The 15,669-nt window shown below is 36.7% G+C and overlaps 1 protein-coding gene across 4 annotated transcripts in view; it reads left to right on the top strand.

Annotated features, from left to right (window-relative positions):
• DENND1B (DENN domain containing 1B) overlaps positions 1-15,669 on the top strand; it is a 269,366-nt gene that overhangs the window by 73,252 nt on the left and 180,445 nt on the right. The window lies entirely within an intron of this gene.

Here is a 15,669-nt window from a genome sequence, read left to right as displayed (position 1 = left end):
ATCAGGAGCCAGGAGCTTCTTCTGGGTCTCCCACAGGGGTGCAGGGGCCCAAGGACTTGGGCCATTTTCGACTGCTTTCCCAGGCCACAGCAGAGAGCTGGATTGGAAGTGGAGCAGCTGAGTCTTGAGCTGGTGCCCATATGGAATGCCAGCACTGCAGGAGGTGGCTTTACCTGCTATACCACAGTGCCAGCCCAGTAACATTCTTATAATTTACAAAAATTAAAATTGATAAAAGCATGGAGTTAAAGCAGTTTATTCATATATATATATATATATATATTTATATATATACACATAGAGCTATAGGATTTTTTATTATATGTGAAAGAATAATTTTTTGCATGTGAAAGTGAATCTGAAAAACTTAGAATGTCCACTGAAAAGTTAGTTAAATGAATGAGCATGGTTGATATCAGTTAGTTCTAGTGCAACTTTGACCATGGTTTCACATGAAAAAAGGGTAAGTACTCTTAATTTGTTTTTAGTTTGTTGGAGAAAGGATAGATTTATAAATAGCTGTAGCACATAAAAGAAGTCTCAACAGTGAAGACATGATTTAGAAACAAGAAGCTTAGCCATATGTTCCCGAGGGCTGTACAGTTGCATTTAGAACCTTGCTCTCTCATTCTGCTGTTTTGAAATATTATTCTTTTCTTAATCTTCTCAATTCTTATTTTCTAGTGGCCCACACACAAACCTGTCACCTTTCAGGTCTTTTTGTTTATAATTTCTACCTTACAAGCTGCTCCTGAGAATTTTTAGATGTGGAGATTCCAAACTGTGGTATCACATCAAGGGTGATAATGCACTTGTCTGGTCTGGCTATAACAAGATTTTTCAGTGAGAAAAACTATTGCTGTTTCTCTTTGTGATGCATAAAATGGTGCTTGGAATTTTTTTTAGTTGGGCCTGAATTGTTGCTCTGTTTCTGAAATTTGTGGGGTCAGTGGAACATCAATGAGCCTTCACATACTTCATGAAATACGAAAGCACTTAACCTCTTACTGGTGATGAACATTCATAACCTTTAGGATTCTAGGTCATGGCAGCTCTTACAGTCTTTTTGAAGAATAGAGCTGAAAGGAACTTTAGATACCCTTTTGTCTAACTACTTCACTTTATATCTGAAGATACTCTGCTTTACATACCAAGGGCCTTGAAGAATCATTTTGTTATACTCTGTGGTAGATACACTGCAGACCTCTGAGATATCTTAAAGTATCAGTTTCTTTTTAATATGAAATAAAATGTGATCTTATTTGACATATCCGACTTTAAAAATAGCTATGAAAATCATTAAAGTTCCCTCAATTCCGACAGACTTGCTCCCTTGGTTTACTAACTAACATCTTGGTGTTAATAAAATGGTATGGTCTTATCTGTGGTGCCATCCTAGGCTCTGGCCCTTTCGCCATTTTGTACAATAAGCTTCATTCTAAACCCAGCCTGGCTTACTAGAGGTCAGGTGACCAAATGGCCCAACCACAGATGTCAGCTCCATGCCCACCCTAAGGAGATTTGCTGCTCCCCCTTCCTCACCTCCGCAAAGCTGTGTGAGACCTGTTCTCCCAGTCCAGACTGCACCGGGGAGGCAGCCTGTCAGGTTTCCCCACCCAACAACAAATCTTCTCCCTTACTGCAGTGCTCGGTGTGTTTTGTGGTGACCTTTCACTTTGCCTATAATATGGAAGATCTTCTCACCTCTATGGTAATCCTCAATTTTAATATTCACAGTTTTATATTTTCTTAGGATACAAAACTCTCCATCCTTCTCAAACTTCTAAAGCTCTTTCTCATGGAAAGTTATTCAATATTTTTGAAGTTATAAAAATAAAACTGATCACCTTTTCCACTCTCCCTCATGTCCCAAACATAAACCTCTCCAATCTCTCTCTGCTTTACACACATACTCTTTTCCATTCCTAATGTAACCAACTCTTCTGTATACTTGCTTCTCAGTGAACTACTAATTCCCTTCTCTCCCATTTCGACAACAACCAATCCATACTGAAATGTCTCCCACGTTAGTCTATCTTCCTGACATACTGATTTTGTTATATCTCATTCTCAAGTCCATTAGAAGGACCAACTCTTTCACAAAGCAAACTTGCCAAAATTCAACCCCATTTAGTTTTTAGTTTCATCGCTACTTCTACACATATAAAACCCTCCACTGTTATCAAGAAAAAAAGGTCAAGAACTACTGAAATGTGATATAGGTTGTTCTATTGGTCTTTCATTTGCAAAAGAAGGAAACATATCATAAACCAATACCTATAATGTGGGTTATTATTGCCTCCACCAAACATATCATAAACCAGTACCTGACATGGACCAAAAATCCTGTGTGGTAGTTCTACCTAAGGGGTAATGGGTTCATATTACTGAATGCCTTTGGATTTAATGATATACTGCTTTTCAAGGTAAAGATACTGATAGAAAAAATATTATGATAATTTGGGTGCAGGACAGCTAAAATGTGAAGAGTTTGGTACAGAATTCCAAACAGAAAGAACAGTATAGCTTATGGTTTTGAGTCAGACAAATCCCCTTTCAAATCTTACTTCTGCTTCTTATAAGTAGTGTTAGTTCAAGTAAATGTCTTATGTAAGCCTCAGCTTGGGGGTGATGCCATCTCCCAGCAGTCTTGTAAAGATCTGAAAATAAAAAAAGTCACATATAAAGTGCTTGGTATGATGTCCAGCATATGGTAAGAGCTAAATAGTTTTGTTTTTGTTGTTGTTTGTTTTTTTTGTTTTTGACTACTATTACTGAGACAGATCCACTGAAAAGGCTGGTTAGGGAGTAAACAGTTGGAGGAAAGGTATGAAACACAAGGGTGAGAAATATACACAGAGCACCTATAGCTCTTCGTGGTCTTTAATTTCCAAGAATATAAATGATTCCAGAGGTTCTAAAGAAAAAACCTCCAGGAACTTCTGTTTTAGGTCAAACTATTCTTTTTCTTTGAAATACAAAAGTATATACATTGCTATTTTTTTCTGACACCTTTGCCCTTAGTAGTCTTAAACACTTAGAGTATTCTTTTTATTATTACAACAAAATACCTACCTGAGGCAAACTACTTATGTAGAAAAGACAGGTTTATTTAGCACACGGTTTTGGAGGCAGAAGGTTCAAAGGTCATGGTGGAAGCTTTGGCAGCGTCTCCACGGTAGCTGACAGAGCACATGCGGAGGGCACAGGAAGAGCTGGTACGCGAGGAGAGAGTGGTGGGCCCAGACTCAGGCCTTTGCAGCTTTGGGAACTACCTCCCAAGGACATATCCCCAGTGACCTCATCACCTCCCACAAGACCTACCTTCAAAAGGTTCCTCCACCTTTCAGTAGCACCACCCTGGGAACACGCCTTTAAGACAGGGGCCTTTGAGGGTCACTCAGCATCCAAACCATAGCACTGTTTGTAATACTTCTAACTCTGACAGGAAAATACTGAAAAACAAAACGGTTAATCTCTGAGGTGTGAAAACCAAGGGCTTTGAGTCATGCACAAGCACTTTTACAGATTACCAGACCTGTGAACACAGATGACACTGCTTTGTATAGTTGCACACATTGCTTTTATGTCTGCAAAATAGGAAAAATGACCACATTTGTTAACATGACTCAAAAGTATACTCTTTTTATAGCATACAAAAATAATAAAAAGCGTATGAACTTAAATTTTGTTTAGTAATCAGTATTCTAGTGTTCTGTCATAGAAATCATCATTAATTCACTCAATTTTCAGCTCAACATTTTGATTATTATGGATTTAGGAAATTATGTTCAAGCCATATGCTATGCTATATAATTATGGCTGAAGTTAAATTTACTTGACTAGAAATTTACATTTTACGTAACCTAAAACACTGTATCATGTTAGCTTATTTGTTAAGTAGGCTGAACACATCTGGGAACAATAAACCCAAGTTAAATGCAATGTGTGCTTATACTGGATGATGGGATCTTCAAAAAGTTTGTGGAAAATCAGGAAAAAACTACACATGGATTCCAAAAATGTTTTGTCTCAAGATGAACTCATGTTTTAATTCCATTTCCATAAACTTTTGAGGTACACTTAACATTGCTAAATTAGAGAGGACACAGCTATTTTTATGAAACCAAAATTATAAAATCTGATGAATTTGCTAAAGACTTACCTTAATTTTGTAAATTTGAATTTAAGCTCTTAGAATTACTTTAAAAGGCCAGCTCATTTGAAATATTGGAAGTTCAGTTTCCTTGATTTATAGGACTTCTTAGAATATTCAGTTTAGGTACATTTTTTTGTGTAAGCCACCTAGAACAATATTTCTCTAATTCTGAGGCTTTATAATCTAGTGTATTGATACTCTCCAGAGACAGGAAACTGTTTACACTAACACAAGAAGCCAAAGGCTTTCTGAATTATAAGACATATAGCCTCATAGATATAAAACATTTTTGTGGTATTTTTAGAAATGCTATATAGAGTGAACAGATGACACAGATACATAGAACAGTTGAAAGATTTATAAAATAATGCTATATTATTTTAAAGATCTTTTTGGTTCTGTTTTGATTATTATTTGTATCTGAGATGAAAACTTTTACTAAATAATGAACAAATAAATGAAGTTAGACAATTTTCATGTAGCTTTAGATGGCTTAAGAACTTAGAATTATGGGGCCAGTGCTGTGGCACAGCAGGTTAAAGCCCTGGCCTGAAGTGCCGGCATCCCACATGGCCGCCAGTTCTAGTGCCGGCTGCTCCTTTTCTGATCCAGCTCTCTGATATGGCCTGGGAAAGCAAGGGTAGATGCCCCAAGTTCTTGGGCCTCTGCACCTGTGTGGGAAACCCAGAAGAAGCTCCTGGCTCCCGGCTCCTGGCTTTGGATTGGCGCAACTCTGGCCGTTGCGGCCAGTTGGGGAGTGAACCAGCGGATGGAAGACCTCTCTCTCTGTCTCTACCTCTCTCTGTAGCTCTGACTTTCAAATAAATAAAATAAATCTTTTTTTTAAAAAAAGAACTTAGAATTATTCATTGAGTCTTTTTTTGCAAGGTGCCTGTCTGTCATATTAAGACTGTAAATATTTGTGATTTGTCATCCTTGCCTTCCATGATTGCATTCGGGGAAGGAAGATTGGACTGGTATTGCTAGTGAGCTGTCCATCTGCCTCTCTGGCCTCAAAGGCCTGACTGATATTCCCATAGAGATGCTGGCGGGTTAGGAGTGCAACACAGGCAGTCTCTGAACCTTATTCTTTGATCATGGCATTTTTTCTTAAGTTGGCTTTTTTTCTTAGGGTGAGAGTGGAGGGCACCACCTACCATTTATAGTTTGAATTACTGAGTGTGACACTCCATGGTTTTGGAAAGTTAGAATGACAGTATTATTTCATGATTTGAAGGTGAGGTTGAGTAATAGTAGAGACTTGAGAATGCTGCTTCTTGCATTTAGTTGATGAGTTAGAATTTTTTTTTTGATTAGCACATGCATTTTTGCTATCAGAAAAATATCTCCTGCTATAAATGATGTAATAGTTATTTGACAGGATTTTTTGTAGGAGGTAAGGTCTGTGTGAAGCACTGGAGTAGATACTCTGCAGAGGAGAAGGTGTGGCCAAATGTCCTTCCCACTCTGACCCAGACCCAGTCTTTAAAAAAAAATGTTTATTTTCATTTATTTTAAAGGCAGAATCATACCATGCACATATGTAAATACACACACACACACACATACACAGATCTTCCATCTGCTGGTTCACTTCTCAAATGCCCACAACAGCTAGGGTTGGGCCAGGCCAAAGCCAGGAGCCTCGAACTCCATTTGCGTCTCCCAGGTGGGTCTCCCATGTGGGTGGCAGGAACTGAAGTCCTCACGCCTGCTGCCTCCCAGGATGCAGATCAGACACTCTGCGTGGGATGCAGGCTGCCCACACTGGACCACGTGCCCACAGTGCCCACCCTTGACCTGGTGTTCATTCAGGCCTGCCTGCCTGCCATCCTTCCTCCTTCCCCACCTCCCTTCCCTGGCATTTCTATTTTCGCTTCATTTTCTGTATTGCTCTTCTGCTTCTGCAGTTCAGTTCTACTTATTCTTAAACTTCAGTTTGAAAATCAGTCCTTCTTTGGAGGTGTTTCTGAGCCTCCACACAACCTGTCTGGTTTCATAGCTTCTTTTGTATACCTCTATATTTCACAATTGCATTTCTTGTTTTCATTTTTTCTAAAAGGTCTCTAGCTTTCTCTGTGCTATATGTATGCTTCTTTTTCTTTTTCTTTTTCTAAAGAATGATTTATTTTAAAGAATTACAGACTAGAGAGGGGGAGGGAGGGAGAGAGGGAAGGAGAGGGAGGGAGTGGGAGTGAGAGGGAGAGAAAGGGAGAGGGAGGGAGGGAGGGAGGGAGAGAGAGAGAGAGAGAGAGAGAGAGAGACCTTTCATCTGCTGTTTCACTCCCCAGATGGCTGCAGGGGCCAAGACCCTGTCAGGCCGAGGCCAGGAAGGTAGAATTTCTTCCAGGTCTCCCACATGGATACAGGGGCCCAAGCACTTGGACCATCTTTTGCTACTTTCCTAGGCACATTAGCAGGGAGCTGGATTGGCAGTGGAGCAGCTGGAACTTGAACCAGCACCCATGTGGTTTGCTGGTGGTGCAGATGGTAGCTTAACCCACTACACCACAGTGCTAGCCCTTATATGTGTGTTTCTTAAAGGAAACAGGGAACACACTCCTCATGTTTCAATCTCTATATGTAGCAAAGTGAATGGCCTATGTAAGATTTGAATAACTGTTTTTGAATAGTAAGTTCAGTGAGGGATATCATCCTAGATTATGTTAATATCTTGGAAAAATAGGAGGCAAAGAAATCTAAGAAGAGGGGTAGATGTAAGAGTGATGATAAATTTAAATTGAGAAATATTTCAAACTGGTATTATGATAGATATAATAAGGAGTCATTAAAGTATGAACAAAAATGTGTAGCTTACCAGAGGAGTTAGGTGGCAGTAAGGTTTAGTGGGCCTATGGCTGTTTATGATAAATGCCTGCCTTGCATGCCCATCCCCCCTTCTCATTTCTATAGAAGGTAAAGATAATTAAGTTTCAGTATGTATTGACAACTTAGTATGTGCCCTTGTGCTGTGTGCTAAAATGCATTTAAGAATGCTTTTAGAAAAACTCGTATGTCATATGATAATTTTAGTTACAGCAGTAATAAAAATTCCATTAATTAAATAATTCTTGGTAGATATAATCTGGAAACAGTTTGAATGACAATTTTGAGTGAACAGTGGGTGAAACTATGAACTATACAGTAAATAGAGCATTTTAAAGTTTACCCTTCAGCTATATTTCCATAAGTCTTTTGTAACTGCAGGCAGCCAGCTAGTAGCTGATACTAGAGCAAATATACTTAGTACTGTATACAAATTTCCTTTATTTTCAGCATTGTATATTGGTTTATCTGTATGATTTGGGAAATTATTTTTAATTTAAAAACATCTTTTATATATCCATCATTGGAAAAATCTTTATTGATTTAAAACATATTTAGTCAGGACAATTAGAATTTTTCATGATATTGTTACCTGAGGATTTTATAATTTTTTTCTTGCATCATGTAAAAAAAATATCTATATTAGTTATAACTAATTTATTAAATACTAATACATTTAACAATTGTGGATTTTTTAAAAACTAGATTTTTTTGGATTGTTTGGGTTTGATTCTATAATTCTAAACAACTAATTGATTATATCAGACAATAAAAAAATTTGATTGTATTCTATATTAACCACTATTGTTCCAAATGGAAAGAATGAAATGAGAAAGGAATGTCTTGACCCAATTTTTGATGTGATCATAAATTTTTATTATACTACTCAATGAGTAAACATGTATGATCACTTTTCTTAGACAAATTGATTTCTGAACTTTTAATGAAATAAAATTTTATAAAGAGATGATGGCAGCTTACTTTGTGTCATATTTCAAAACTCTTATCAGTGATCTATTGTTGTAACACTAAAATATCAGGTATTTCTCATCAGTCTGCTTTTCAGATACACTAAGTGTTATCTTTTTGGTTATTCTTATGCCTAAAAAGAAGAATCGAAATAAAATGTTACAGGGTGCAAACAAGTGAGAAAGTGCATAACAATCATTCTTAGATCATCTTCATAATTACATTTTTCTGTCTATCTATTGTTCTTCACTTTTGAAGAAAAATTTGTTGATTTGTTTCTTTCACAGGTGGTGTTAGGAAGCTTAAGGCAAAATATGATCACATTCTTTTCTCTGCATTCTGGTTTTATATTTTTTACTGTTAAACTTTAGAAATTTTATTGCAAACAGGAATTAATTTGGAGAGATTAGTGATATTGTAGAAATTTTGCCTTATATTTGTATGATTTCCCAGAAAGCAGAATTACTTGATTTAGGAAACTCGTGTTTGAAAAGGATGTATTTGTATACATTTTAGGTAATAAAATTATATTTGGATACCCTGCTCAAATGACACTATGTTTTTACTAAAGAATGAGCAGATTTTAATTTACTGAGCTTTTGAGGTGAGGTTTTGTAACAGTTTTTATATAATTTTTACATTCTAACTATGAAAATGATTCAGACCAAACGTGGACAGTCTGGCATTCCTCAGCAACCTATAGCAATTCAATAATAATCTATGATGCAGATTGAAAGAAACAAATGTGGTTTTACAAACTTACTTTTGCTGAGCTGTAAACATTTGACAAAAGTAAAATTGGAATTTAGTTCCATAAAGGGTTTGGAGTTTTTGAGGGAAACAGTGGCAAAATTATTTTTTCACGGTGTCATAACATAGCTGATGATCCAGAAGCAGTTGTACCAGATTCAGGAGAGCAGAGCAATATTGTGTGGCATGGAAGCTTCTCTGCCAGCTCAAAATTTTATATTTCAGTTTATTTTGTTTGAAAAGAAGTTATGATTGTTTAACTGGGAAACAAAGGATGGAAACAAGAATGTTTAGCTGTTATTTGATAGAAATAGTCTTTCAGAATAGGCATAAAGTTATTGTTCAGGTGGAATATGTTACTCTGAAATAATTTTGCTTCTTATGACTGTATACAGCTTTAAAAGGGATTTTTAAAATATAAACTTAAATTGAGGGTGTTTGGAGGAATTAGCATGAGTCAAGTAACTGTAAATTTCCATCTCACCTTTCTGTTTGGTGATCCAGTTTTCCCTCCCACTTCAGTATATTATTAATAAATAAGCTCCTTGAAGGGAATATTGCCAGGTTGCTTATTAATGTATAAAATCCAACCCTGAAACACAAATGACATGATGGCATTCCACTATTAAACTTTTTAAGTTTTAAAAATATTCTGTATTAGCTGAAAATATTGAACTTAATCAACATATGGTACCAGCAAACCTCATCCCCACCCGTTCTTTTGTTATCATGTTATTGTTATAAGGCTTAATGACAGTTGTAAGGCACAGTTCTTGATGTGGGGGTTAGTCCACCCTGGGGAGAAGAGGAGGAAACAGCAGTGTGGATTATGGAAATATGGATTGATCTAAAAAGAGATCTCTTGTAAAAGAATGGAGCTCAAAGAAAGGCTAGGAGAAACTGCTGAAAAGATGATGGAATATGATGTGAAAATGATCATTTGAAACCTTTCCTTTTATTCCCAGCTGCTGTGTTTTGCAAAAAAGGAATGCATTTGTACATTAAGCGAGAACTAAAAGAGTGCAGATGAATAGTACTACTTACTATATTTTCATTTTGATTCACATAAATTATGTGCATTTTAATAGACCTCTCATATGTTAGGCATTTTAAATCTTTTTGATTTTAATTTTTTGTATTTTTAAAGTTTTTATTTTACTTTTCTACTTATATAAAGGGAACGAATTTCATGTATTTCGTATATGCGGTTTTAAGATCATGATACTTTCCACCCAACCCTTCCTCACTCCCACCCTCCTTCATCCTCCTTTAATCATTGTTCTTTTAATTTTTACAATGAAATACTTTCAGTTTTCTTTATAAACAGAAGCTTAACCCTCCTTTAAATAACTCAACTAGTAATAAGTAGAAAAACCACTGCTTATTTTTTAAAAAATTAATTAACATGTAATACATGTACATTTTTATAGGATACAATATAGTAATTTCAACACATATATGCAGTGTAAATTGATTAAACCAGGAACATTTTAAGTCTTAAAGGGATAATGTTAGGTATAAATATTTCATAGAAATATTTTAAATAGTATACAATATTTGACCTTTTAAAAACAGACTGAATTTCTAAAAATTAACTGCATGATATATATTTAGTATATATATTGAGCTAGTTGTGATCGTGAATGCTTTATCTAAATGTGAATTATTTTGTTACTTTTTAACATAATTATTCAAATACACAGTTAACTGTTTATTCATATATATATTACAGATAAGTGAAAATATTACAGTTTATCTTGATAAATTAGTACTAACTGATAACATATAGCTTTGCCTGTGGCTTATCTGACCAAATAAAACAACAATGCAGTCTAGTGGTCATTTTTGCAAAATGCAGACACAGGGTCTCTTACTAACTTTTGATGTGTTCTCATGCCTGGCTTCCATGCCTGTTGACTCCAGCTTCCTTTTGATGCAGACCTTGGGTGGTAGGAGTGGTTACTCTAGTAATTGGCTTCCTGCCACTCATGCAGGTTCCTTGCTCCTGGATTCAGCCTGGCCCAGTCCTAGCCTTTGTGGCCTTTAGTCCGTCTCTCCATCTCTGGCTCTCAAATGAATGAATGAATAAATCAATGAATGAATAAATAAAATTCTTTTAAAAAAGTAAAATAAAGGTCATTCCTTGATTCTAAATTTTGGAAAGTTAGACGAGGAGAAGGTTAGCCTGAGAGTATGGTAATAGGGTATGGAGAGGAGGATTATGTTTTGAAGGAGGGTGATGTTTCAGTTTTGGATATGCCAGGTATTCTGGTAGGAATATCTTATGAGCAGTGCTGTATGAAAACTCTGACTGGACGTGAGGAAAGCATGGTGATGTGGTTTGTATTTCTATCAATGGATTTACCACTCAGTGTTTAGAGAGACATAGAGATGTTGGAAGACATGTGCTTTTTATAGAACCCCACCTGTTTCCTTAAATCTATAAGTAGAAATATAATTTGCTAATTGTACCCTGTGACCCTTATGGATATTTTGGTTTGTAAGACATAGATGATCTATCTAGCTCTTCCTTTAGATTGTTATTTTTGTTAGCTTGCCAGTTAGGATCATTTATTATGTTTCGCATTACAAATCTCAATAGTTTAAAATTTTTACATTACCATCTATGTGGTTAAAGGAGGAAAAAAAAGTTTACTTATTTATGGGACATGTAATATGGGAAGAGTAATATCAAAGAACTTCAAGTTGTAGAGCCTTATAGTATTGGGGGCCAAATATGATATTAAGCACAAGAGCTTCTTCAGATAACTGGTAATTTAGTGTAGCTAGAATGTGGGATGTATAGAGCTTGACAATCAGGGTGCAAAAACAGTTGGAGGCAAATTATAAACAGGTGTGCATCTGTAGGAAATAAGTAACTATAAGTGATAGTATCAGCAAGGGGTCTGCAAATTCCATCTATCTTTCATTTTTGGAAAATATTGTAAGTTTTTTTGGATAAGAAAAAAAAAACACATCCATTTGAGACATGGAAATTAGATGGAAGGCCATTGCAATTGTGTAAAAGAACTGTTCCTTAACTAGAGAAAGGTCAGAGAGAAAGTGAGAAAGGGAATGGACTTGAAATTTTAAAAACCCTTTTTTTAAAAAAAAGATTTATTTTATTTATTTGAAAGGCAAAGTTACATAAAGAGAGAGGAAAAGACACACACACACACACAGAGCGAGAGAGACAGAGAGACACAGAGAGAGAGAGAGAGAGATCTTCTATCCATTGGTCACTCCCCAGAAGGCCACAGGGCTGAGCTAGATCGAATCCAGGAGCCAGGAGTTAGGAGCTTCTTCCAGGTCTCCTATGTAGCGCAGAGGCCCAAGCACTTAGGCCATCTCCCGTTGTTTTCCCAGGCAAATTAGTATCAAGCTGGATCGGAAGTAGAGCAGCCAGGATTCAAACTGTTTCCCATATGGGATGCTGGTGTTAGAGGTGGCAGCTTTAATCGCTGTGCCCCAAAAAATCATTTTGGAGGATAATTTTTGTGGAGTAATAGATGAGATCTGCCTCTTAACAAAATTTTAAGTGTATGGCACATTATTGCTAACCACAAACACACTGTTGCATAGCAGATCTCTAGAACGTGGTCATCTTGGATAACTGAACTTTGTACTTGTTGAACAGTAGCTCACCATCCCTTATTCCCCCTGCAGCCAGTATTCTACTTTCTGCTTCAGTGACTTTGACTGTTTCAGGTACCTCATTTCAGTTTGCCTTGCTGAGACTGGCTTATTTATTTAGCGTAGTCCCGAAGGTTCATACGTATTGGCAAGATAAGGCTGGATCATATATTATTCTATGTGTGTACCACATTTTCTTTGTTCATCCATAGATGAACATTTGGACTACTTTCCCATCTTGGCCACTGTGATCAATACTGCAGTGAATGTGGGAAATGCAGATATTCCTTTGAGCTCCTGATTTTAATTATTTTGATTAAAAACCCTTCAGTGGAATTGCTGGATCATAGAGTAGTTCTACTTTTAATTTTTTAGGGAAGTCTTTTCTTTTTTGTTTTTTAAATCTTTTTTTTTTTTTTTTTTTGAGAGACAGAGAGAAAGGTCTTCCTTCTGTTGGTTCACTCCCCAAATGGCCACCACGGTCGGAGCTGAGCTGATCAGAAGCCAGGTGCCAGGTGCTTCCTCCTGGTCTCCCATGCGGGTGCAGGGGCCCAAGCACTTGGGCCATCTTCCACTGCCTTCCTGGGCCACAGCAGAAAGCTGGACTGGAAGAAGAGCAACTGGGACTAGAATCCGGCGCCCATATGGGATGCCAGTGCCACAGGCGGAGGATTAACCAAGTGAGCCATGGCTCCGGCCCCATGGGAACTATTTTCTATGCTGCTGTACCATTTTACATTTTCACCAACAGTATATAAAAGTTCTAGTTTCTCTATGTCCTCCTTGCCAACACTTATCTTTGTTTGATAATGAGTATCCTAATAGATATGAGATGATATTACATTATTTTGAATTTTATCAAATACTTTTTTCCTGCATCTTTTGAGAGATCTTTAATAAAGTAAAGAGCAAAGTATAACCAACATTTCTGGATTAGGAAGTTAGCTAAGTGGGGATGCTATTAATTAAGGGAGAGGAGGTTTTGGAGAAGATAATGAGATAAGTGTTAGACATGATACACTTCCTTATTACAGTATCAGATTGATATTTGTAAGAAAAACCTTTCAGCTTGGGGTCAACTGAACGTCAGCAGCACTAAGAAAAACCTTCCCGAATGTTGTTCTAAGGGCTTCATACTTGTTCATGCATCTAATCCTCGCTGTACTTCTATGAAGTAGATTCTTATGATGATCTTGCATTTTAGATGAGGAGGCTGAGGCACAGAGAAGCCTTGTCAGCTGCCCATGTTCCCACATCTATCCAGTGGCAGAATGTTGGTTTGAAACAAGGCGATCTAGCCTCAACATTCATGCTGTTTAATGATTTATACTATGTCTCTGAATAATAGCATTCTAGGAATTGAATGGGACATGATGTGTACCATAGAAATCAACACATCTAATTCTCAGTACTCATTATTTTCATGGATAAGTAAATTGAAGCAAAGAGGAAAACTTACATAAGTGATTTTACGCAAGTATCAAGTAGCTGAACTGGACTTTGAACCTAGCATTCTGGCTGGAGAGCCCAAGCTTATGTTCATGGTGTTTATCAGTGAGAGTAGATTCCCCATGGAGAGGGATACCATGGAGAAGACTTATGGAGAAGGAATTGTGAAGCATGGTGGAAAGAAATGACAAGGCGAGGTGGAGAACTAGAAAAAATGGAAGCAGATATCCAGGGAAGATACTTTCCATGCGAGGAGATTAGTCAAAAGCCTTCGTTTCCTCAGATCAAGGGACAGAAAACTTTTGTCTCTGAATCCCAAGTTTTATACTTAATAAGCAAAAGTTGAGTCAATGAGTGAAGTATCATATATTGCAAAAACCTCAAATATGGTAAAGTATAAAAAAATGTAATTCCAAGTCTTGGAGGGTATCGGCAAGGAAATTCCAAGTCCTTTCTTGTAGAACCTACCTGTTCAAGTATGCATCCAGTCATTTCAGTCTTTCTCATCAAGCCGTGTTTTCAAGAAAAAAAAACACTCTATTAAAATGTGGAAGTTAGAGGTCTCTGGTGGCCTGAGAAGACTCAAGGGCAGTAAGTGATAGAGACTCGTTGAATGGACCTCATACTTTCCAGAACATTTCGAGTGAAAGGAAGAACTATTTTTAGTTTTGCTTTTTAGCTGATGAAAGTTTGAATCGGACTATAAAGAATTTACCTTAATCTGCTTTTACAGATAAGTCATTCTTGTTTTTCTAATTACTCATTTTCCATATATTTCAGTAACATAAAGAATAATAGAAGTTCTGAGATAGTCTATTCAGGAGAATTATTAATTCTTAACTGAGAAAGTTTATCAAGTAACTCTGTTTATAGCTTCTGGCTTATTGAGTAAAATCCTTCACAAGAGGCTCAGGAAATTGTGTTTTCTTTTTAAGATTACTTGTGCCAAAGTGGACTAGACGAGGGGTGACCAAAACGCATTGCTATTTGGTGAGGGCTGTTTGATGGCTTTCTTTTTGAAAAAAGAACCACTGTTCATATTTCAATTTCTTATTGAAAGGCTTCTCCATTATGAGACATAGGAACAAAATTGGCACCTTCACTTATAATCTCAGCAAGAGGCCAAAGATTACATCAGCAGGGAGCATGAACTAATTTTTTATTCCAAGAAGTGGGTGTTCTATAGTGGGTGGGGCAGAATAAGTTTGAAAAATAATAGCTCACGATATTTCTGTTTAGAATTTCAAGAAACACTTCACTGAATACTTAAAATTTAAAATTTAGGACCTATGTATTTTTTGTGAAAAGGAAAACTCTTGTGTAATTTGAGATAACCTCAAAATACAGAAGAGACTTTGGAACTGCTGGATTATTGGCTTGCTGACTAAATAAAACTTAAATAAGGTTTTGTTTAATTACGAAAACTTAGTTCCTGCTTTTAATTGAAAGAGAGAGAGAGAGGGAGAGAGGAAGGAAGAAAGGGAGGGAGGGAAGGAGGGAGGGAGGGAGGGAGGAAGGAAGGAAGGAAGGAAGGAAGGAAGGGGTCAGTTGTCAAACTGTATTGAATAGAATTGCTAAAAGTGTAGCAGCTGGCTCCAGGGTGTTTACTGACTTAGCATCAGTTTCTGTCTTCATCGGAGCATCAGATATAATAGACAGCTTTGCCCCATCTGTAGATTCCTACACTAAGATAATGAAATACTCTTTCAATTCTTTCTCTTATCATTAACCAGTCTCTTCTTTCCTGTGATACTCTAGTACTTACTTGGTCTGGTATGTCTTTGTTCTTAATGTGTCATGATTTTGTGCCAGATTTTAAGTAAAATTCTTCAAATTTAATTACTTGGTATTTTGCACATCTGTGAGGAAAAAAATCACTGTTA

Source organism: Lepus europaeus, chromosome 14, assembly GCF_033115175.1.
Source record: "Lepus europaeus isolate LE1 chromosome 14, mLepTim1.pri, whole genome shotgun sequence".
Lineage (NCBI taxonomy): Eukaryota > Metazoa > Chordata > Mammalia > Lagomorpha > Leporidae > Lepus > Lepus europaeus.
This window is presented reverse-complemented; position numbering and strand designations above follow the sequence as displayed.